This window comes from Saimiri boliviensis, chromosome 3 (genome assembly GCF_048565385.1).
Source record: "Saimiri boliviensis isolate mSaiBol1 chromosome 3, mSaiBol1.pri, whole genome shotgun sequence".
In the NCBI taxonomy this organism is placed as follows: Eukaryota; Metazoa; Chordata; class Mammalia; order Primates; family Cebidae; genus Saimiri; species Saimiri boliviensis.
Genome location: NC_133451.1, coordinates 150,952,881 through 150,977,383, shown reverse-complemented (window position 1 = coordinate 150,977,383; position 24,503 = coordinate 150,952,881). Strand labels below are relative to the sequence as shown.

Sequence of the window (24,503 nt, the reverse complement as noted above, 5' to 3'; positions counted from 1 at the left end):
ATGCCCCAAACTCCAGCATCACAATATATTCATAATTTACCCATGTAACAAACCTGCACATGTACCCCCTAAATCTAAAATAAAAGCTAAAATTATTTTTTAATAAATGAAGTGAAGAAACCTGGTTAAACTGTTAGAAAAACATAAAGTTGAATTAATTGTTCATACCATACAACAGAAATAAAATCATAATGGATTAAAGGCATAAATGTAGAAACAAAGTCACAAAAGTGCATAATAAAACATGGTAGAAAGTGCTTTAATAAAACATGGTAGAATTCCTTTAGAATCTAGAGTGCAAAAGGTTTATCGAATTGACACAAACTCTAGAAGCCATGGAAAAAAGGAACACTTTCAAAAGAGAAATTTTTGAAATCTTTGTGGCAAAAAAAAATCATAAAGTCCAAACAAAGTCACAATGTGACAAAAATATGATATATTTTAAACCACAGCCAAAGCCCTAGTCTTTTTAAATTTAAAAAAGTTCATACAAGTCAATAACAAAAAGACGTGCAATCTAACTGAAAAATGAGCAAAGAATATTAATAAATTATTCACAGTAAAATAAATACAAATAGCTTTCATACATTTGTAAAGATGCTCAATCTTAATCATATTGAGAGAAATGCAATTTCAAAAATCAAGAATATTCTTAATAATAAACAGAGTTGGTTAAAAGGAGAAGGTTTCTTGAGGCAGCATATACTGACCAAACTTAGAATAATCTGAGCTCCAAGAAAGATAAAGAGTGCAACGAATTATAATACATTATTTTTAAAATGATGAGTGTAGTTTTATTAGGAGAGAGAAGAGAGAAAGAAAAGAAGAAAATTGATGTTCTTTAAGGAATCACAGCTAATGAATGTAAAAGGAATGAAAGAATTAGAAAATCAATGATTTTGCCATTCTATGCAATAATTGATTCAGACAAGGATCATAATGAGTGTGGAAACCAGAGTGAAATCTTACTGAAATATAAAATGTCCATATAATTTTGAATTATTCATGCAAAGATCACTTACAAACCTCAGAGGAAAATGTACCTTTATAAAAGGGAGATCTAGTTGTCACTGCCTTAATTAAATGACAAAAGCAAACATCACCAGCAATACCAGTTAACATAACCAATATTGATAATGCAACATACCTTACGTAAAATTCTTGCCAAAAATGCTTACCTGAATCCAGTGATAAGAAAACAAAAAAATCAGAAAAAATCTAGAATATGATCAAATCTATGCAACAATTGGCCTGGAACTTTCTCTTTCCTTCTTTCCTTCTTTCCTTCTTTCCTTCTTTCCTTCTTTCTTTCTTTCTTCAGTTCTTTCGTTCTTTCGTTCTTTCGTTCGTTCTTTCTTTCGAGACAGAGTAGCACTCTGTTGCCCAGGCTGGAGTGCAGTGGCATGATCTCGGCTCACTGCAACCTCTACCTCCTGAGTAGCTGAGATCACAGGAGCCAGCCACCACCATGGCCGGCTAATTTTTTGTATTTTTAGTAGAGATGGAGTTTTGCCATGTTGGTCAGGCTGGCCTCAAACTCCTTACCTCAGGTGATCTGCCCGCCTTGGCCTCCCAAAGTGCTGGGATTACAGGCGTGAGCCAGTGTGCCCAGCCTGGCCTGGAATTTTCAAGAACTCAGTGTGATTAAAAAAAATAAAAATGGAGGGAGAGAGTGTTCTAGATTTTAAAAAACTAAAGGGACACAGCCTAATTCAGTTTGTCAAACTTGATTGAACCTCAAATTTCTACATATATATATTTGGGAAAATTGAAAAATATGAATGAGAATTGGATTTTAAATTATATATGGAATTATTGTTAATTTTCTTAGATGTGAAAATAAATTGTGATTGCACAGCATATCATCTTTCAGAGATGCATGTGAAATATATATGGGGGAGGTGTCATATGTAATTTTTTGCCAAATGATTCAGCAAAAATAAGTGGAAAGAGAAGTCAGATGCAGTAAACTTTACCCTTGCATCAGAGTTTACGATAGCGAAAGTTTGGAAAAAATATCAATGTTCATCAAAAGGGAATAGTTAATAATTTTCCAAATATACAATGAAATACTAACCAGCTTTAAAAAAATTTTTAATCTCTTAATGTAGTGGTATAGGTAAATTTCTAAAATATGACATAGCTGATATTAAGTAACAAAAGAAGGGTAATAATTGTGTGTGTACATAAAGATAACCATGTAAAATCTCTGCATAGAAATTGAGCAGATGGGGGTAAAAGTAGGAGAGATCTTTTTAGTTCATACTTTTTTATAATGCTATTTAAACTTTGTGAATGAGTACTGATTTAATAACAACCACAAAAATTTAATAAACCACAATGAGTCAAGTACTACAGAGAATGTAGAGAAAAGATAGATAATGTGATAACAGAAATAGATTTAAACATAATGATAAGAAACAAAAGCAACAACCATTTTTCTAAAAAGCTAATAAATTTAAGCATGCTTTCGTCAAGACGGCTCAAGATAAAGAGAAACAGGCATAAGTAAATCTTAAGAGTAAAATATAGGCAATAATTAGTAACAAAATACAGGTTTAAAAACCACAATAAAGGGCCCAAATTCAGGACAATTTATTTTAAAAGACATTTTTTAAAAATAATAAATTTTATTTATTATTTTTAAAATAAATTTAAAAAATTATTTATTTTAAATGGGCAATTTTCTAGAAAAACCAATACTACCAAAATGGTTCAAAACTAGTACATTGGAATACATTTTTAAATAGTTAGAAATTAATCAATAGTTAAAAACTACATTTAACAAATAACCAACAAAATGTAGACAGGTATTTTATAGGAGACATCCACAAACATTTAAAGGACACATAATTTCTAACTTTTGCAAACTATTGCCAAAGTAGCAAAAGTAGAAAAACTCTTTTTTATTAAGGGATTATAATTTTGATATCAAATAATAGAAAAAGACAGTAAAAACATGGAAAATCCAGCCTTACTTTATAGATAAATGCATGCTAAAGTATTAACAAAAATAATTAAAATATTGGAATATCATATTTAATAATGTATTTAACAATTCATAATAATCTAATCTGATATTTGAGAATAGAAAGATAAACAATAGAAAATAAGCACAGTCCTTTAACAGTGTATTATTTATTTTCAATTTGCTTGTGCGTGTGTGTGTGTGTGTGTGTGTGTGTGTGTGTATAAAATTTACAATTTGTATACTGGAATGTACATAATACAGAATTTACAATATTTTAGAATCCTTTAATTGTGTAATTTTATGACTAAAAGATGGCAAAATGATAAATTAATATATTTTAATATAGTCTATTATTTTTATATATGCATATATAATAAGATGTATATATACATATGCTACTAAACATTTTATTAAGAATTTATTAGAAATTGGCCAGGCATGGTGGCTAATGCCTGTAATCTCACCACTTTGGGATGCTGAGGTGGGCAAACCACCATAGGTCAGGAGTTTGAGACCAGCCTGGTCAACATGGCAAAACCCTGTCTCTACTAAAAATGCAAAAAAAAAGTCAGGCATGGTGGCAGGCACCTGTAATCCCAGCTACTTGGAAGGCTGAGGCAGGAGAATTGCTTGAACCCAGGAGGTGGAGGTTGCAGTGAGCCTAGATTTTACCACTGCACTCCAGCCTGGGTGACAGAGCAAGACTCTGTCTCAAAAAAAAAAAAAAAAGAAAAAAAAAAAAAAGAAAGAAATTTTAACCAACAAAAAAAGACAAGAAAGAAAATAAATAGAATAGCTAAGAATTGTTAAAAAAAAAAAAGTATATAAATAATTTTTGTCATTCACAGATAGAAGTCTAAATAGGAAGTTGAAGAGAATCTACCAACAAATACATTTAAAATAATGAGTATGCCCTATAAAGTTGCTGAATTTCAGATCATTACATCAAAAATACTTATATTTCCAAAACCGAAAAGGTATAAAATATTTTTAAAAGTATTAAAAGTTGAAAAATGCAGATTACCTAGAAATAAATGAAAACTTTAGAAAATATTACAAACTTCACTGAAGGATTTATAAGTAGTCTTAAATTCATAGAGATATATGCCCTTTCCTGGATGACAAAACTCAATAGCTTGAAGATGGCAATCCTCATTAAATGAATTGACACATGAAAATAAAAATATTATAAAATTTTTGTTTAAACTAGGTAAGTTCATACTTAAATATACATTTTAAGATAAAGATCCAAGAATAACCAGCACAAAATAGAAAATAAAAACTAGTAAGAAGAGGAAGAGTAAACTGGAAATCAAGACATATTGCAAAAACACAGTAATTAAACAAGTGATACTGGTACAGAAACAAATAAGTAGATCAATAGAACAGAATAGAAAGCTTACTTTAAAAGGTTCAATTATATACAAAGCCAAAGGTGTACAACAGGCAGCATTATAAAACAGTGGAGACAGAGTGGCCTATTTAATCCATGGTATTAAAATAGTTGCTTTTCTGCATAGAAAAAGTTCAGATTAGGTTCTTACCTTATAGTAAGAACACAAAAATATTTTAAACAGATTAAACCTGAATATGAAAACTAATTTTGAAACTATTTTACAAGAATGTATAGGAGTAAATTTTATGTCATCAGAAGAGTGAAAAATTTTTAAACAAGACAAATACCTACATAGGTTGCTCCCTCCCTCGCCTATCAAGTTCTCTGCTCTAATCAAAAAGGTTTGCTTTAGGCCATCAGATATAAATTATAAGCCTCCACACTTAATGCTTACCATTCACTGCATTGTTACCCTGTTTTACTTTCCTTTATATCAGTTATTATCAGTGCTGAGAAGGGAATAGGCACTTTGTCTATTGTGTTTGCTGCTGTATCCCCAGATCTAGTACCTGGCACATAGTATTCTCTGAATAGAATATTTAAAGAATTGTGAAAATGAAAAAAGAAAGTGAAACTATAAAGGAAAGCATTTGTAAGTGTATGACATTAAACTAAAAATTTTCTGTACATTAAAACTACTATAAATATAGAAAGAGTCCATATCCAAGAGACCATATTTGTTTTACATATAAGAGAAATTTGTAAAGCCCAGAGTGTGTGTGTGTGTGTGTGTGTGTGTGTAAATGTACAAGAAAAGCAAACATGTCAATATAGAAAGGACAAAGGATTTAATCAGATTATTCAAAGAAAAGAAAACTTAATTGGCAGAAAACAGAAAAAAGCTACCTTAGGTATGATAGTAACAGGAGATAGACAAATCCCTAGGCAGACAAAGAGGTTCCCCAGTGACATCTGATCTTCAAACCAAGAACAGCCTGAAGCCTAAAAACCTGAGCTTCCAGTTCTGGGTAGATCCCACAACTGGAGTGAAAACTTCCCCATGCCTTTTAGCCAAGTGAATGCTGCTTTTTCCAGATCTGCCCATGGATCAATCAACATACACTTCCCCATTCTGAACCCATAAAAATCCTGGACTCATGCTCACAGAAGGCTACCCATTTTGGGGCCCCCTCTCACACAGAGGGCTACCCACTTTGGGTCCCCTCTTTTTGAGAGCTTTTCTGTCACTCAATAAAATTCTTCTCTGTCTTGCTCTCCCTCTGCTGTCCACTGTACCTCATTCCTCTTGATCATGAGACAAGAACCCAGAACCCATGGAACAGCAAGTGCAAAAAGAGTTGTTACACACACTCCTGCTTGTTAAGTGACAGTGAAGAAACCATTGAGGGCCACACACCCCCATTCTTCGAGCTGCAGGTGGTAGGACAAATGAGATTTGACACACCCCTATTCACTTAGCTGCAGACAGCAGGAACGAAAGAGAGCTGTAACACTTCCTTGGGGCTCAGACTTTGGGACTCCCTGAGCAAAAGCTGTAACACCCCTTGGGAACTCCACAGTTGCTAGCATCTCTGAGTTTTGAGGTGCACTGCCTCCCTCTTGCCCAGATGCTAGTGCCCAGAGGACCCAGTGAAGTCTGGGCAGAGGCACCACTGGCCATGGAGAATTCCCACTGGTGAAGCAGCAATGAAAGAATCCTGTGTCAGGTACACAACCGCTTTGTTGACATTTGTCAATAATAAACATTGATTGGGACTGCTTGTGAAAATCAACTAGTGTTTACTTACCTAAAGCACAAAGAGAAGAAAGCAAATGCAGTCAAGGTACACCTTTGTTCAAATTAGATTGAAAACCTAGGTAAAATGAACATATTTTTGTTAAAAGTTAACCTAAGAAAACTAACTTGTGAGAACATAGAACACCTATAATTATTTCACTCATCTAAGTCTAAATTCCAACATGAAAGAGGAAAGAAATCCTGGGAAGAGTACTCAGCCTTCTCTAATATACATTTTTATCAATTATTAGAGAATACTGAAAGTGTTCTTTTGTAACAAATTGTTGAGGTTATATTAAACCTAGACAAACTAAAAGCATTCATAAATAAGCCATTTCAAGACACCTTAAATAGTTAGTTAAAATCTTTAATTTTTTTGTAGTATGTTTCTTTTAAAGAAATGTGTAAACTCCAAGGGAAATGTATAGAAGCAACATAAGAAAATTATAAATACACATATAAATGTAGATCATATGAATATCTGACATATCATAATTATGGTGCTGCTTTCATTTCAAAAATTCAATCTATCAAAAAATTGTGGTTCTCAATTTCAATCATGATAGTGTGTCATCAGAATATAACCAAAAGCAAGTCTCAACTTGGATTTCCACTGTTTGTTCTTTTAAGGAGCAGGAAATTATAATCTCTAAAAGGACACACCCTTCACTAATGACAGCCTATCTACAATGTAATTTACATCAACTTTCACTTGAATAATTTTTTAGAGGCCTTATACTTTACACTTTGCAATGGGGAAAGTAATTATTAAAGGAATTTTCCAGAGGAAATAGTTACATATAAAACAAAAACATTACTGAAGTTGGTGAGGGGGCAAGAATCTTAGTTCATAAATGAATCCATACATTTTATCTGTTAAAACAAGTGATAAGTAATGAGTTCAAATCAAGTAAAATTCAATCACGAGTTATATGAAAATCTCAACATTAAATTCAGGGCCAGAATTCACTAAAACAATGTCTATTAAAAGGACTAACTCACCATGAATTGTAACTAAATAAATTCTAAAGTTTTAAGAATGTAAAATAATTTTGTTAAAATTAGATTGTTTTTAAAATTCATTTATGTTAATAAACATTTGAATTAATTTTACTAAGAAAATTCTCTTTATACCTGAACATCCTTAGGAGGCATATAAACGATATGCAATCCATACATTTTATCTATATGACAATCACATACACCTGATCGACAATTAGTCCTTAGGTAAGAATGTTTACTTTGGACAAGCTGGGTCAGTTACTTGACCTCTTCAGTCTATGTGTCTCCCCTGTGCATCTGTCAATTTATTCCTTCTTTAGGCAAACATTTAATGACTATTTACCATGTTCCAGGCACTATACTGGGTGGGAATATATAGTGGTTAATAATAATACTAATAAGAATGTGTAAGTGCCTACAACTGTATAAGCAATTTACAGTCCCTGCCATCATAAAATTTACAATGTATAGAGAGGAAGCAACTAATAAATTGATTTCAATTGTAATAAAAGCTAACAAGGAAACCTATAGGAGTCTAAATAACAGGGAAATAGTCTGAAAGGCAGGGTTGGTGTCCTTGAGAAAGGACAAGAACACTACCAGTTTCCATCAATTGCTTATTTCTTTGCCCCAGTTGCCCCATACTACTTTTTTTGAAAAACAATGCTGTATTTCCAAAGACTTTATTAAGCCCTTTCCTCATTCTTAACCCACTTTTCTCCCATGTCTGATGAGCTCCTCACTAAGAATGGCCTCATATATGTCTTCTTTTGAAAAGTGTCTGTTGATATCCTTCGCCCACTTTTGAATGGGTTTGTTTTTTTTCTTGTAAATCTGTTTTAGTTCTTTGTAGATTCTGGATATAAGTCCTTTGTCATATGGGTAGATTGCAAAAATTGTTTTCCATTTTGTTGGTTGCCGATTCACTCTAATGACTGTTTCTTTTGCCGTGCAGAAGCTCTGGAATTTAATTAGATCCCATTTATCTATTTTGGCTTTTGTTGCCAATGCTTTTGGCATTTTAAATCATGAAGTCCTTGCCTATGCCTAAGTCCTGAATGGTTTTGCCTAGGTTTTCTTCTAGGGTTTGTATGGTGTTAGGTCTTATGTTTAAGCCGTTAATCCATCTGGAGTTAATTTTAGCATAAGGTGTCAGGAAGGGTCCAGTTTCTGCTTTCTGCACATGGCTAGCCAGTTTTCCCAGTATCATTTATTAAACAGGGAATCCTTTCCCCATTGCTTGTTTTTGTGAGGTTTGTCGCAGATCAGATGGTTGTAGATGTGTGGCGTTGCCTCTGAGGCTTCTACTCTGTTCCATTGGTCTATATCTCTGTTTTGGTACCAGTACCATGCTGTCATTTTAAATAAATCTAAGAAACCTCACTTCTCATATTTGCTACAGATTTAGAGTGAGAAGTGGTGGCACTTAAATTTCTGCCAGCCACCGTTGGCACTGAGATGTTACTTTTGCTGAAGTTTATATCACTACCCTGCCTTTGCTTCTTGCTTATGCTTTTGATTTTTCTCACCTCTTCACCCACTGTACACCATCTCCAATCATTTCACACTTCCAAATAACAACCACTCAGAGTTGTATATTTATCTATGACTAGCAGACTCGTGTGAAGTTTTGGTGCAAAGGGAATTGGAGAATGGATGTTTCCATATTATACTAACATAGGGAACAACTTGGAATTAAAATTTTGTTATATCTGATTTTAAAGTGTCTTAGCCATTTCTGACATTGGAGATTTCCTCCTTCTTTAATATAGAATGTCAACCATTGCCCAAGTTTCTGGATGTCTGTCTTTCCCATCTACTTTCATCTACTTTCTTATTCTCAGGCTGCCTAGGGAAGCTCAAAATGCTTCTTACATGACCATTCATAGACATATGTTCCCTTTGCTTCACTTCTCACCCAGTCTATTCCTATGCTGAGAGACAGACATTGTTCAGCCAACCGGATGGTCTACCATGGTGCTGGTCTCGAGAAACACATTCATTTCACCTAAGAGGAATTATTTTTCAGTTCTTAAATTAACAGGTTATTTTTTCTTCTTTCTTACAATTTCAAAGCAGAGTTGCAAAAGAAAAGTAAAGGTTAAAAACTAATGCACAAGCAAACAGAACAAAATTTACAAGAAATAATATTGAAAGGTAAAATATACTAGAATAAATGCTTCAAAAGTCCTGACTAGTGCCTTACAATAACACTGCTTTGTTGAAACCACCATAGTGGAATTCTCTCCAGCAAACAGCACAACTTTTATTCGGTTTGTATGTACATATATGTGTGTGTATCCATCCGTTTCCCGAATTGTAGTAAAAATCTAAATATATGGTATAATGGAATGTGAGGATGAAGAAAAAGGAACAATAAGATTTTGGCTAACTGGCAAAATCCATTAACAGAAACCAAAAATGCAGGCATGATTATGACCCCTGAAAGTCAAATCAGTTGTGCACGTCTGTGTGGGAAGTCGGGGTGAGGATGAGTGGGACTGAGCTGAAAAAAATGGGGAAAATGAATATGGTTAGTGAAGATGAAAACCTCTAAAGAAGCCACTCAAATGACAAAATACAGCAATATGTACATTTGTTCTGCCTTTTACTAAAACTTTGAACTGATCATTCTGCCAAATAAATGAACAAACTGAAACTTGCAGTCTGTCCTATCCAGCCCTACAATGATTAAACACATAACAGCTTGTGAAAGAACCAAAAAGGAAAGCCAGACTGGAGCTAGCCAACAACGTGTATCATGTGGAGGGAAAGTGTCAATGAATACGGAACTAACATTTTTTTTCAAAATAAGTGAAAAGAAAAGAGACTTGACAGTTGTTCATGAGAAGGCTGAGAAGAAGGGGGAAAATGCTAAGTAAAGCTGACTCAGAAAGCACATGGGTACATCTTTGAAGTACAGCAGGTAGTTATGCTATGCTTGGTGATTACACACTCAAATACAGCATGACAGACAATAGCTTCATTTTGAAATCTCTATGTTAAAAGTGAGTCTTGAATTTGGCAATGAGGACTTTATCTTCCACCAGTGTCAAGTCAGAGTGCAGCCATTTCAGCTGAATGCCCAGCTGCAACATTGTCATAGCTAGTTACTTAACCACGTATGTGTGACTTGCTTTTCTTGATAAGAATAGTAGTAAATTGAACGAGTTTTTGCTTAAAGTCTTCATCTTCAACATGCCAATGAAATAAGGTTCATCTTGTACCTATGAATATCACATATCTTTTCCTAGCAAACTGAGACAACACTGGTTTGTATTTTTTTAAACTGGTATAAATTTAAGGGGTACAAGTACAGTTTTGTTACATGAATATATTATACAGTAGTTAAGTCTGGGCTTTTAGCATAACTGTCATGTGAACAGTGTACATTGTACCCATAGAGTAATTTCTTATCTCACCCCCTCCCTTCCCCACCCTTCCAAGTCCTCAGTGTCTATTATTCCTTATTCCATACTCTATGTCCATGTGTACACATTATTTAGCCCCCACTTATATATAAGAACATGCAGTATTTGACTTTCTGTTTCTGAGTTGTTTCACTTAAGATAATGGCCTCCAGTTAAGAAAAGGAAAGAAGGAAGGTATGTTAGCCTGTTCCCACACTGCTATAAAGAACTGCCAGAGATGGGGGTAATTTATAATGAAAAGAGATTTAACTGACTCACAGTTCCACATGACTGGGAAAGCCTCAGGAAACATACTCACAGCAGAAAGCACCTCTTCACAAGGCGGCAGGAGAGAGAAGAAGCAGACAAGAGAGGATCTGCCAAACACTCATAAAACAGCAGGGGGAAACACCCCATGATCTGATCTCCCCCCACAAGGACTCCCCCTCAAAACCTGGGGATTACAATGCAAAATAAGATTTGGGTGAGGACATAAAACCTAACTAGATCAGAAGGTAAGGAGGGAGAGAAGGAAAGAAGGGAGAAAATAAGATATATAGGTAGGGAGGGTGCGACAAAAAGGAGCCATTAAAAAAAAATAGATGTGCATAGCTAAGTGTTTTATAGTCATTTTAACTGAGAGTATGCTATGGTCTGAAGTATATGTCCTCTTAAAATTTGTATGTTGAAAGGCTAATCACTATGTGATGGTATTAACAGGTGGGCCTTATGGACGTGAATAAATCACAAGGGCAGAGCCCTTGTGAATGGGATTCCTGTTCTTATAAAAGAGGCCCCAGACAGCTTCCTTGCCCTTTCCATAACATGAGGACACAGCAAGAAGGTGCCATATATAAAGGAAGAAATGTGCTCTCACCAGACACCAAAAATGCCTGCACCTTGATCTTGGACTTCTCAGCCTCCAGGACTGTGAAAAATAAATTTCTGCTGTTTATAAGCTACTCAGTCTATGATATTTTGTTATAGCAGCCCAAATGGACTAAGATAGAGAGCCATGAGAAAAACATCCAATTACAATAACTCATGTTTCTATGACACATTTTTAAATATGAGAAAGAAATTGGAGCCAACCATTTTACAGATTTGACAGACCAAAACATTTTTGCTGTTTTAAAAGATAATGTACAAGCAATCTGTGTCATGCAAAGTCTTCCAAAGAGAAAATTTTCAGTGGCACACTTAAAATGAAAAATTAGGAAAAATTTGTTGTTAGTACCCTCTGATCATCCTTCCCCCCTCCCCTTTTAGCTGAATATTTTTGTTATATCTTGCTCTATTCCACTTCCCCAATTGTATCCAATTTTCACTAAAGTGTCCCATGACACAAAATAATTCCTTCTTCCTGAAACTTATTTTTCTTTACTTATAATAATAAAGAAAAAGCAAATTTTGTTTAATATTTTCAACAAATTTTTCAAGCAAATTTTTTTTGAATGCAAAGTGTGAAGGATTGCTATAAGCCTTAACCTCAAAGAGGTATTTTCTAATTAAAATCAATTGGAGATACATGTAGGAAGGTTTTTTGTTTGTTTGGGTTTGTTAATTGTTTGTGTTGGAATGGAAGTCTTCAAAGTATACCTAGCTTACTCTGATAAGAGTAGCCTTTTATTTCATGTTTCTTTAGAATAATTATGTAATTATTCAGTATACTTTCTAATAAGTTGGGGACCTTTGCTGAAAACTGACAACTTATCCTTTTGTTTGTAGCCTTGTGGCATCTTCTTGACTCCTCCCCCTATTTCTAGATTCACTATCATCAGAGGGTTTATTTCTCTCAAGCCCTAAACCAGGGTGATGATGAGAGAAGGTAGTGAATAGCCTCATTCAATGAGCAGCTATGATTAGAAAGCTTTGTCACCATTTCCCCAATGGTCAGGGCCTGACCCACATACCTAGCCTGTTACTGCTGTTCCAAGCCCACCACCTGCTAGCTTAGTCCATGTTAATAATTTCTGCCTCCGTTTCTCCATACATTCTTTTTTCCTGGGACTAGAGCCCTACCATGACTGCATCTCTCTTGTGAGACCTGGACCCTTCATCACCCTCAGGAGCCAGGATCTCATAAACATTCTACTCTACTACCTTGAGTTACTCACACACACTCACCTAGCCCGGGTCTTCTTATCTACAATGTGGAGCTAACACATCTTCATAAGGCTCTGAGAAACACATAACATAAAGAACATAAATTACTCAGTCCAGTGCCTAACTGGAAAAGCTGAGTAAAATAGCTTTGACTATTTTTGCAAGAAGAGACAACAGAAGCGTGGATCTCCTATTTCTCTCCCTCTCTGATCTTCCACCTCTCTCTTCCAAGGATGCTTGTGATTACATTGAGCCCACCCAGATAATCCAGCATAATCTCTCCACCTCAATACTTTTAATTTGACCACATCTGCAAAGTTGTTTTTCCAATATAAGGTAACATGCTCACAGGTTTCAGGGATTAGGATATAGATATCTTTAGGGTGACATTATTGGGCCTATAATAAGCTAAGATGAGCCTCTCTACATGAAATGTGAAGTGAGATGTGTCTTCTACTTACTTAAAGCGATTTGTTATAATGTGCATATCCCCACTAAAAATTTACACTAGTCTTTTAGGGCTCTTGAAGAATGTTTAGTTTTGAAAACAATCACTGCACTTTGAACTTTAAACATGTCAGTGGAACCCGAGCAGAAGACATTTCAAAGGGAGTTTAGATTTAAAGCAAATATCTATTCGCCCTAATCTACATTAAAATCTGCTGTTTTCCTGGAGAGACTTAATCATGATTCCAAACCATGAATCAAAATGAAAAAAGGAATACAGCGCACATGAAAAAATCATATTTACCACTCATTTGTACCAACTAAACACTGTAAAAATATACAGAGCATACATTTATGAATCAGTGTTTTAAATACTCTCCCATAGCTGATAATCCATTTGCTAATTTAAGTAATATTTGATATGATTTACAGAAAACTGTTTGTTGAACTTTAGTCCCTGCTACAAAATACAGTATGTGGATCTGTGAAGATATTTTCATTCACTTGTAATCATACAAAAGGCAATGAATTTTATTAAACACCAATAATTAAGCTGCACAGTGGAAACAACTGAATTTTTAAAAATCTATATACACATATGGGTATAAAATATTTAGATCTCGTCTAATGTCCTGTGGGGGAAGACATATTAGAATCTGAACTCTAGAATCAGATCTTCTCAATGTGACTCACTAGCTCTGTGATCTTAGAAAAGTTCTTTAACTCTATAAATTCTTTTTCCTACCTATAAGACAAGGATAATACATGTACTATATCTCATATTATTGGAGGAATTAAATGAGATTATATAATGTTAAATCTATACGAGATAGATTTATACTTGGTATATAGTAAAACTGAATAAATATTTGTTACTATTCTTACCATTTATTCTACCATTTCACATATTAAGATGTCAAACAAACTATCTTCCTAATCTCCTTTACAGATCACTGAGAACTTGCAACATAGAAGACAGAGTGAATGTTGCTCTAAAGTTAGTCTTCCTAGGTCTCTTCTCTGGCTTACCAAGCTAAGAAAGGCTCACTCAGGCTAAGTGAAAGCAGACGTCCTTACAGTGGCCTGCAAGGTCTCCCAGTTCTTTGAGAGTGCTGTTCTTCCCCACTCCTCAGTCCACTCCCCATAGTACCTTTTGTGCTGTTCTTGGGGGAATACCATCTTTCTTCCTGCCTAAATGCATTTAGCCTTGCTCTTCCCTCTGTTTGAAACATTCTAGTCCCAGATATCTGCTGGCTCCCTACCTCTTTGAAATCATGAACAATGAAGCCTGCTCATCCAGGATAAAATAGCCCTTTGCTCCTCATGATATTCTCAATTACTTTCTGGTTGATTTTTCTCTAGAACACTTATTCCCTTTCTATCATATGTTATAAATTACCTGTTTTTAAAAATCTATTACCTGGGATTTTTTTTTAATCTATTGCCTGTTTTTCCCACCCATTTATAAACTCTAAGAAATCAGGAGATTTTGTCTCTTCTGTACCTACTGCATCACCTTTGCCTAGAATGCTGCCATGCAGATATGAGAAATTCTGGTGCCTTTGTTTAAACTGATGCTCTCATTTTCCTTCAAATGAGGGAGAGCCAGACCAGGGCCCCTCATTCACTGTAAGCCTCTTCTCCCATCCTTTGAACAGCATGCTCTGCTCTACTGTTCTCCATTGTCAGGACCAGGTCGTTGATGGGGCTTCCTTTCTAATAATTTTTCCACGTCCCTGGCTCATTTACTTTACATAAATGTATGACTGGAATATATGATATAATGGGAAGAGCTCCAAACTCCTTATTGTCATTTGATAAAATGTCCCCCCTTCTCTATAATAGTCATCTTCCACTGTTGATGTTTTCCTCTGCTAATCACACATGATTCCACTTAATGTTCATGGTAATCCTGTGATGTATACACTACAATCCCTGTTTTACAGATGGGGGAACAGAGTCTCAGGGAGTTTAAGGAAATCTGAAGATGGCTAGTAAGTCCCATGAAAAGTGACTTGGACTTAGAGATGTCTCTCTCCAAAGCCTACGTTCTCAGCATTTTGTTATATTACCTCTTCAACTGTGGAAAATCTGACACCATTTTTAAAGTCCTGAAACCTAAAACTGCATTATTTTCTGGGATCCCAGAGAAAAATTTGTAGTTGAAATATATATAAATGTATTTCTACTCTGTACAAATTCCAATAAAGATAAATCCTTTCTTTTTATGTTTCTTATAATATGTGTGAATTCTAAATGTAACTTTGCAACAAAACATCTTCTGTGTTATTGTAGAAGGCAGTCATCACTTCTGCGGATAAAGGATGGTATAAGAATAATCAGGATATTCATATGAGATTTAAGACAGATCAGAGAAGAAACTGATTTATAAAGTTGACTAAGTAATAGAGCAGAGAGCCATGCTCAAAAGAAATAAACATTAAAAACGAAAGGAGAAGGGAGGAAAAAAACTAGTCAATACAAATTCTCTGTAGTAAGAAATAAATTAAAAATAAAAATGGAGAAAACATCCTGAGTATGAAAAAAAGAAGTCTTCCAGATGAGTAATATCAGATCGCATATGTGCTCTCAGAGTTAGAGTTGAATTGCTGTCAACAGATTCTAGAGGGGCTCGTTTTCCTGACATCTCAATGTGCATATTGCATCTTCCTAAACAACAAATGCTCACACAGAAAGGACATTACCTGGAGCTCAGCCAAGGAGGTTTACCAGTTTACAGGAACACAGTCTATATTTTATTCCTGCATTTTTATTGCAATCATTATTTTAGTCTCACAAATATTTTTCAAATTTTATTCTCATCTTTTTACTTTTTGCCTATCTGAAAAGCATCAGAGCTCAGCTCCTCACTTTTACAATGTGCTCTTCAGTTTACCATATTATCTTTAACAATTATGTCTAAAAATTGCAACGTAATCATAACAGACAAAATACCACCAGGTTGAGGTGAATGTATTGCCTAAATAATTCCCAATGATATTCAAGAGTATTTTGTAGTTGAGGACTTGTGTTATTTTATTCTTTCTAAAAAATATATGTATTGAAAATATATCTTTAATGTTTGCTCAATCATGGATTCTTGAGAATAGTGATCATACGTCCGCTTGACATATGACTTCATCATATACTTCATATTGCTTTGGTGATTAAAAATTATTTTTAATGACAATTAAAATATACCAATAAAATACTTGAAAACTAGGAAAAGCTAAAACTTTTAAGGTTACATTATATTTAAATCAAAACTCACAAAATCTAATAAAAAATACAGTTCTGTTTCATTATTACCTAGGGCGAATAATCAGGAGGTACCTTTTGCTCTTTTTTTTAGTTGCAATTGATACAGGCACCAGTGTTGCATGTTAAAGCCATCAATATGCCAATCTTATTTAACTCTAATTGCTCTACGTCACAGATCAGGGAGGGAGACCTGAAGGCAAGTTTCAGCTTTAGCTAAAGTCATTAACTTCCAGTCGCTTGGAAGAAATGCGTGCTCCAACATGTTGAAGAAACTTGAGGCCCAACTATTTCTACAAAGCTCTGTTAAAAAGGCTGAAATTTTTGGTAACCCTTGGCACGTGAGAAAGACATTCAAAACTGCTGGAGACAAGGGGTAGAAATTTAACTAAGTTCAACCAGAATCTGAAATTTTGCTACACTCAGTGGATTTTGTTATATTGCATTTATTTTAAACAGAAACAGGCAGCCAAAACCAAAAATGTGTTCATTAAAAACTCATTCTCAAGGCATGTCTATGTGCAGTGAAAACAGGCACCTCCTGAAAGACAATGAACAAATAAACATAGTTGACCTACAAATGTGAAGCATCAGAACATTTACAAAATGATTTATTCTGATCTCCAGACACTAAAATAAAGCTTGAATTAGCAAACAACTTCAGCTGTAACGGTTCATTTACACGCTTGACATTGGTGATATCACTACCAACAATGATATAACTAGATCTTGATTAAACTTAGTTTATTTTCATTTGAAGAGCATTTCATTACGATCTTCCTAATTACTAACTTTTGGAGTTCACTTAAGCTCTTGGCATTTATTTGTCCATTTAATCCCCATAACAAAAGCATTAAAACTTACTCCAATGGGTTATCCTGATGTCTAATGAATTTATATATGTAAAGTGCTTGGAAACTGGCACAAAATATGGATTTAATAAGTGCTAAACATTTGGCAAGTAGAATTATTTTCCACCTTTTACAGTTAGAGAGAACTTTAAAATTATACAGCTGAGCTTCAAGGGTCACGCTCTTTTCTACAGTTCTGTGTTTCATACAGTATAAATAGTACACAATTAGAAGTCATGTGCATACATACCTCTTTAATGTTTAATTCCCTTCCTATACAGTTCTACTCCCTCAGTCTCATTTCTCACTAACCTCTGCTTTATACCCTGTCTAGCAATATACTTTCCTTACTTCAAAGTGACCTTTAAATTCCAGTGCTACTTCTGGAACAATTTCCAGGAAAGCATATTATATCTTAAGTCTAAATGTTTGTTTCAGGTCTACCTATTTTCTGAAGCTTTTTCAGATTGACTCCATCTCTTTTCAACTTCTAACTTATCTTTATACAACCTGACCTCTTAATATTCTTCATTTCTTTTCTTCATATAGAGAAGTATGCTTAGGAATGCATCTGTTATTCTCTCTTTTGGATTCTTAGTAAGTAGCAACTTTATCTGAAGTCTCTGTTTTTGTTCCATACAAAGTCCCAATGTATTATAAATTGTAAACTTCTAAGGACGTCTACGTCAAAAAGACTGCACCTTTGCCAACATGTCCCAAAGAATGATAATATATCATCAATGATCAAACAAAACTATAAAAAAAACTTGATTATGAAATTCAGATATTTTAATATACAAAATATTGCACTATTGTGATGTGTGTTCCAAATATTCAAACTACTTCTTTTCTTCCATTTAACAGGTCTGAAGTTCAAAAGCAAAACATAGCTTCTTTCCATTGATAAAACATATGTTGTATGTCTAAGAACTGAAGTAGAGTATACAATTACATGAAGAACCCACAGTGTTCAAATAATAAATCACCTTGGTATTTATAAAGTATTGTGCCATGAATAAAAACCTTTATTAGATTATCTTTATACAACCTGACCTCTTAATATTCTTCATTTCTTTTCTTCGTATAGAGAAGTATGCTTAAGGATGCATCTGTTATTCTCTCTTTTGGATAAAATAACATAAGATATTTTATTTATGTTACATCAGAGTAAATATGAAATATTACACAGTTTTTTCAGTATGAAGTTAGGTAAAATTTTTCTGACATGAGATTTACACGTGTACCTATTAATACGACCGTCCTGTATTCTAAAAGCATTCTTACACTTGGGAGTGAGTCTGATAGATCAAGAATAGTCCTCCTTGTTTATTCTGTACCAGGTATTAATGGGACAATAAACAAATGATTTATCTTATCTGTCTCAATTTTCTCATCTGCAAAATTGATGGATTGACACGATTCTGACTTTTTTCTAAATTCTGACAAAAATGTCTAAATATTCCATACAATTTTTTAATGAATAGAAATTATTCATAAAAATAATTTTGTTTCATCATTATATTCTATATTAAATATCTATGGCATTCATACTTCACTATTGAAAATCCATACTATGGTGCTACACTGCTGATGGAATTATATTATAAGCTGTGCTACTCTGAGCAGTTTTATAATATATTCTACTTAGAATGTTTCTATAATAAATAGTGCCTTGGTCATTATAAGAAAATAATTTCTCATTAAGAAAGATTTCAGAGAAAAGCTGATAAAATACAAATGTTGCACATACATTTTCAATTGGGTGCTTTTAAATTATTAACTAGTTCAGGGCCAGGCACAGTGGCTCACACCTGTAATCCCAGCACTTTGGGAGGCCAAGGCAGGTGGATCCAGAGGTCAGGAGATTGAGACCATCCTGGCCAACATGGTGATACTCCGTCTCTACTAAAATACAAAAAATTAGCTGGGCACAGTGGTGTGTGCCTATAGTCCCAACTACTCGGGAGGCTGAGGCAGGGGAATCACTTGAAGCCAGGAGGCAGAGGTTGCAGTGAGCCAAGACTGCACCACTGCACTCCAGCCTGGTGACAGAGTGAGATTCTGTCTCAAAAAAAAAAATTAACTAGTTTATTAAAGTAATTATAAAAATTAAATATGTTTTCAGAAAGGAAGAGGTAAGGATGGTGGTATTTTAGGATAGTTTGTTCCTTTATTAGGATGCAAATATTCTTGCCAATTTCTCCCTCTCTTCTTTGCTTCCAAACCTCTTTCTACTCTCAACTTTCAAATGCTACATGAACAAGGAGCTGTATCAAAAAGCAAACACAAACATATCATCTTAGTAAATCACACCCATTTTCCAAGCATGAACATTGGCACGGTTTTTATAAAGACTATATTTCTTCATAGTGATCTCTGTCCACATCAGCTCTGATTATCAACAGTTGTAGAAAACATATTCAGACAGGGGAGACATTCAACACTGAAGACCAGGATGCCAGAGGCAAATAATGACTTATTAGAAATAATTCATTTTAGATAACACCAGAGATTTCTTCAAGTAGATGCTCCTGAGTTCTCATGTCTGACAGCTATGTGAGGTGCAGAAATGGTAGCTACTTTCTGCAGTGGCTGTCAAAAATCAAAGCTTTTAAACATTTTTTTTTCAAGTGGTTTTTTATAATGGAAGGGAAAATATCAGAGAGAATGGAAATCAGATTATTTTTTGCTCCTCCCTTCCAACAACTTTGAAATAGATTCAGAGGTTGTCTTGCTAAGGAATTTGCTAGGAACATACAAATAAATCCATTTTCAAAGTAAAATGAACAAAGATGGTATGACTATAAATACATCAGCTACCTTTCTGGATTTGTCCTTATTTATCTCATCACTCAGTTCTTTGCTTCACAAAAGCTTGATTATTCCTGTTAGAATATATTAAGGAAAACATCATCTGAAAGGAAAAGGCAGTGCAAAGACCCAAGTAGCAGAGTATAAGGAGAAAATCTCCACTTGGCTTTCCCGTTTTATTTATTTATTTATTTATTTATTTATTTATTTATTTATTTTTTGAGACGGAGTTTCACTCTTGTTACCCAGGCTGGAGTGCAATGGTGCGATCTCGGCTCACCGCAACCTCCGCCTCCTGGGTTCAGGCAATTCTCCTGCCTCAGCCTCCTGAGTAGCTGGGATTACAGGCACACGCCACCATGCCCAGCTGATTTTTTGTATTTTTAGTAGAGACGGGGTTTCACCATATTGACCAGGATGGTCTCGAACTCTCGACCTCGTGATCCACCCGCCTCGGCCTCCCAAAGTGCTGGGATTACAGGCTTGAGCCACCGCACCTGGCCTCCCATTTTATTTTTTAATGATAGAGACCTTTATTATTTACTTACAGACTTTTAAAGCTAGTAAGGAAATTGCACAATTATCTAGCTTATCTCTCTATTTTAAGGTAAACAAATTATTGTTTCATTAATGAAATGCAAAAATCTGCTGCACTATAATATTTTCCAATATGAAAATACTTTGATTCTCTCTAGTATGCTATTTATTCCAAAGAACACCCTTTTCAGCAGAATAACTCTTAAATTTGCACAGCAATTAAACTTATTTAATTAAAAATTTTATTTTCAAATATATTTGCAAGTAACTGTGTCCAGTTTTGAAGCCCTAGACTTAGAAACATATGTGTGATTTTTTCTTTTTAAGTTACCTGGTAACCTTAGGATACGTTGCACTTCATCAAACTGGTTCTATTATATGCAGTTCAATGTCAGGCCTGCTGAATCAATTAGAAGAGACATAAACTGAAATATGAGCGATGTCTTGCCAGAATAAAAAATCAGATGCTGTGTCTGTTTTTTAGTTTGATATGTACCCTTGATCTTCAACTGTCAGATCAGCTTTGGATGTTATGTTTTTTTATGGTTTACAAAGTATTTACAGGTGTGAGACCTCAATTTTTTTCAACAAAGAGATTATTTCTTCACAATTCAAATAATCTTATATATAAAATACCTTGTCTATAAACTACATCTTACTGTTACCACTAAAATATCACATCGTGAAATAGTAAAACAGAAATGTAGTCTTTTATGGTTCTATGTTTTTAAAATGTACATATAAACACACATATATATATATTTAATTATTATATACTTATATACATATACACCAACACTTTAATGTATATAAATTATGTCACACACTAAAAATCATACATTATGTGTAATTTTTAATTTTGATTCAAAATCTGTAAACTGAAGACAAAGTTTGATAACGTATGGGGTTACAAACCACAAACAAGCATAAACATGACCAGAAATTATGTTTTTTTTCCATTTTATCCTGAAATTAATTCTGTGAAATTTATTCACAATATCAAGGTATGGTTTGGAGAGATAAGTTATAGGAAACTACAAACATCTGTGACCATTTTCTCTATTATATGGGGAAAAAAAGTTTTAATATACATTTATGGAAAAATAACATTGTCAATATTATAACAATTAGGAAGGAAAGAATAGGGAGAAGAAAGATAAAAGCCAAGCTAATTCTGTGTTTAAGTAGATTTTTATCTTGCACTTTATTCCCCTATATTTATATAAGGCTGCCAAGGAATATGTCTCTATTTACCTTTGTAATATTTTTTCTCAATAAAAAGTCTTTAAATATATTATTCACTAAAATCTGTATTGCTCCAAAGAAAATTATTTTTAGAAAACTATATTCTGTCCAATGGGCATAATTAAAACCATAAGTCTTCCAAGAGCTTTTTATAAAGTCCCCTTAAATCTTTGCAAATTTTTAAAATAAGAATTCCTGCCATGCACAGATTATTAGGTCAATATTTATATTTAAATAGAGAGAAACAGAATTGTAAAATACGAAATAATTATGTTTGGCTATAGTAGTTTACATTCTCCCAAGTGTTTTAATATAGTCAACCTTATTTAGTTGAAACAGCTCTATATCATAGGTACTTAGTTATTATTACAAGGCCTGAGCATCATCTGCATATCAGTTTATCTCCCTGATTTCATCTTACCATTGTTTTTTGTACCCTTCCCATGGCAACAACAACAATAACAAAAAAAACCATCTGAGCTTAACCCAGTAGGTAGGTCATAAAGAATCTATCTCATATACATCTGTATTTCAAATCTCAGTTGAAGTATTAACAATCTGACATTAATCCCTATTTTAAATATCTGAACACCAGTATATCCAGTTATAGGGAAAGGCCATTCACTGTTGGTAGAGACATGATATTGTCTTTGTCTTTGTATTTGTTAAAATGCCTCAAAAAATAGAAATATTTTATATGCATTTTATATATACAGCACACATCTGTATATATCTGTACATGTGATAACTATTTAAATTGTGATTTCCAAAGTGCAAAATAAGCAGCAGCAAAAATCAATATGATGAAGAATATTTTATTCCTGGACTCAGAAAATTTTCTTTGTGACTTTGGTATTCTACCCATCATTTGACAGAGTGAAGAAATACAGATTTTTATCTGAGGCCTTCAGATTGTTGGATTCATTTAAAATTACAAGCATCATCTCATTTAAGTGCCTTGAAAATAAAATTGTCAGTAGTCCAAAAGTGATTTCAATATTTAATTCTTCATCACATGATTAAAAATGAAGTTCATATTAACGTGTGAATGTATATGTTTCTTAATATCGGCCTATATTATTTTAAATGACATCTCTGAAGGTTTTCATATAAGAAAAAGAGACTGCCCCAGAAATCCTGGTCCTAGTTATCCTGAAGTTTACTCTGATTCATCAAGTATTTAAGTTTCCCCGCCAACAGAAGCCTGGGACTCAAATATTTGTAGTGAATCAGTGACTCAGGAAAACAGCAAAACCCTGAGAAACAATCAAGAAGGAATTGCTTATAATCATGTGCTCAGTTACACAAAAGATACTCACTTCTTTCTACCACCACCCACCAAAGACCCTGGAGGATCCAGAGGCTATAGAAATAGAATTGGTTACCAAAGGAAATACAAGATGACCCATTAAATTTGAATTCCAAATACACAAAAAAAATGTAAGTATGTTACGGGCACTATTTGGAATATATTTACACTAAAAAAAATGCTATTTATCTGAAATTCAAACTTAACTGGGAAATTTTTATTTATTTATTTATTTTGTTATTTTGTTATTTTGATAAATCAAAGAGCATCTCTACCTCCACAAACAATTCAAGGTTCATCAGTAAGGGGAGGATAAGAGTTTTAGACAAGAGGCCAGGCATGGTCACTCATGCCTAGTCCCAGCCCTTTGGGAGGCTGAGGCAGGAAAATTGCTTAAGACCAGGAGTTTGAGACCAGCATGGAGAATATAGCAAGACCCCATCTCTACAAAAAAACAAATGAGCTGGTTACGGTGGCATATGCCTGTAGTTTCAGCTACTTGGGAGGCTGAAGCAGAAAGATTTCTTGAGCCCAGGAGGCTGAGACTGCAGTGAGCCATGACTGCACCACTGCACTGCAGCCTGGATGACAGAGCAAGACCTCCTCTAAAAAAAAAAAAAAAAAAAAAAAAAAGAGTTTTAGATAAAAAGAAAGAAAGAAAGAAACTGAAATTCTAAACTAACATAGGCCAGACTGGACTTTTTTAAATACAAAAGTGACAGGAAACTTTTAAGTTTCCCATAAATCTCATTAAAGGGTGACAAGGAGAAAAAAAGTAAAACAGTTTCATGTTTTTATGCCCCTCTAATTTCAGATTTTCTCCATAAGACAATTAAATATCCAGAGCTTGATAATTGAATTCAACTCTGCATTGTTATTAACCTTATCTATGTCCATAGAAAGTCATCATTACCATTCCTAGAAATAGACGCAAAGAGCATTTTAGAATAATAGTGGTGACATTCTTTGAGGACAAATGCAAAAGTTTTGATGTGGATTATCAGACATTAGTGCAGGTTTGTGAAATAGAGACAGCTGAGATGGTGCTGAAAGTGAGAACTTTCCAGCCTCTTCTTTAAAGCCCCTGTGCAGACATAAAAGTGCTTAGCTGGATGTTTAAAGTAGGGATCTCATGAATGCATACTTGATAAAGCTTGCTGAAGATGGTGATTCCTCTGCAGTTTCCAGGGAGCTCTTGTGAAAGAGGGAAGTCTGGAAAGTGACATTTAAATACAATGTCAGACACTGATTTTTCTTTAAAATTTGAGCCTCTTCCTATAGAAATAAGATTAAAAAAACTGTAGAAGAGCGGCCAAAGTCTTACATTCTGACATCCCTTCCTTAAAGTGTTTGGGGATGCCATAGAAGAAGCAGACTCATCTAATAGAATGGGCAGAACAATGTATGCTATCCAACTACTTG

General features: G+C 34.1%; 1 long non-coding RNA gene across 1 annotated transcript in view; it reads right to left on the bottom strand.

Annotated features, from left to right (window-relative positions):
• Nucleotides 1-5,989: 5,989 nt before the first annotated feature.
• Nucleotides 5,990-24,503, bottom strand: part of LOC141584071 (uncharacterized) — a 459,558-nt gene continuing 441,044 nt past the window's right edge. The window contains exon 5 of the long non-coding RNA XR_012517006.1: nt 5,990-6,181. This is a non-coding gene — a long non-coding RNA (uncharacterized LOC141584071). The remainder of the gene's footprint in view (nt 6,182-24,503) is intronic.